Here is a 1,744-nt window from a genome sequence, read left to right as displayed (position 1 = left end):
CAAATCTCTCATTTTGTAGAAATAAGAAAAAAAGAACGTAACACATAAAAGTTTTCGAAATAACAGATAAATAAAAAAGAAAATAAAGAAACGAAACACGGAGATAATATAAAATTTAATAACGCCATCCCTGCATGCCATATATCGTATTAGATGATTGTTAGGAAAAAATGCTTTGTACTCAGCCGGCCCGAAGGACGAGTGGTTAGTATTTTTAATAATCCGCGCCTTCTAATCAAACTATTTTCCACATTTTCTCTCACGCGACATACTTAGTGAACAGCTACAGGTGCAAACGCGTGCATACAAATAAATATGAATATGTATAGAATAATAACAAGCGCAATTTACAAAGGCTATAAAGAGAAAAGGAGAATATTTATCGTTTAATTAGTTATTTTAAGACTTGAGATCATTTCTTTCGTGTGTGTGTATGCGTGTACGTGTAGCAATATCCCTTTTTTCTTTTTTTTAACCCTTTCTACCTTTCTGTCTGTCTGTCTCTCTCTCTCTTTCTCTCTCTCTCTCTCTCTCTCTCATTCTCTCTCTCTCTCATTCTCTCTCTCTCTCTCAATGATGTATTTATATACGTGCATATATGTATTTNTCTCTCTCTCTCTCTCTCTCTCATTCTCTCTCTCTCTCATTCTCTCTCTCTCTCTCAATGATGTATTTATATACGTGCATATATGTATTTTTGTATATGTGCATATATATATATATATATATGTATGTATGTATGTGTGTGTTGTGTGTAACACGAACACTTCTGGAAAAATACTTAGCAATTGTGATATATTGATGATGATAGTATACAATTATTGTGCAATCTCTCATGGCTTTCACGAAAATATCGTTCAAAACTAAGATATTAAGCCTACTTGTTTGTATTATCTTCATTTTTATATGTGTGTGTGTGTGTGTGTGTGTGTGTATGTGTATATATTGTACGGGTTGTTTTATAATGTTCGAAACGTTTCACTGGACGAGTAGGTCAATCAATTGGAACACGTGGCATCATAAATATGTAAAATAAATCTTTTGGATAATGACGCGCGAAAAATGGAACATTTCAAAAAATGTCTATAGTAATAGTAGTTTATACTGTTTTCATTTTTCTTTCTTCCTCGTTCATGGGAAAAAAAAAATTCTCCTTTGTCGTTTTCACGAACTCGGGCGTGCGTGTCATACAAGTGATTTTATTATTTTATTGTTTAATACTCGCTTTCTCTCTAGGCGTGGACTAGGTAAGAAAAATTACGATGCTATACCAATACGAAATCACCTATGGTGATGATCATTCCTCGTTTGCGCAGAAAAACGCGTTATCATTTGTTTTTCTTTTTTTTTTCTTTCTTTCTTTCATATTTCAAGCGTACAGTCGAATATACTAAACACTTTTTACTTTTTTCTTTATTTTCTTTTTTTGTTTTAAATCTTTTTTCTTCGCTTTGTTTTTTTCTGATTTCTTCATTTTAAGATCTATATTATCGTCATATCAAAGCCCGGTGCACGGTAAGACATCAAGTTGATCGCTGCTATTATTTTAAAACGCGTTTCGAGTTCAATCCTCGCATTCGCGATATTATTACACATTTCTGGCTTTCATTTAGTTCGTCCTACATTTTGTTTAATTATGACAATTATAACTTTTCCGATATTTTCCTATTTCAATAATCTTACTCGATCTATCCTACATCTTTTTTTATTTCTTTTGCTGCCTTTCTCTCTCTCTCTCTCTCTC

Source organism: Polistes canadensis, unplaced genomic scaffold, assembly GCF_001313835.1.
Source record: "Polistes canadensis isolate GaletaPanama2010 unplaced genomic scaffold, ASM131383v1 scaffold_0, whole genome shotgun sequence".
In the NCBI taxonomy this organism is placed as follows: Eukaryota; Metazoa; Arthropoda; class Insecta; order Hymenoptera; family Vespidae; genus Polistes; species Polistes canadensis.
The sequence above is the reverse complement of the archived record's forward strand: the minus strand, read 5'-3'. Positions refer to the sequence as shown.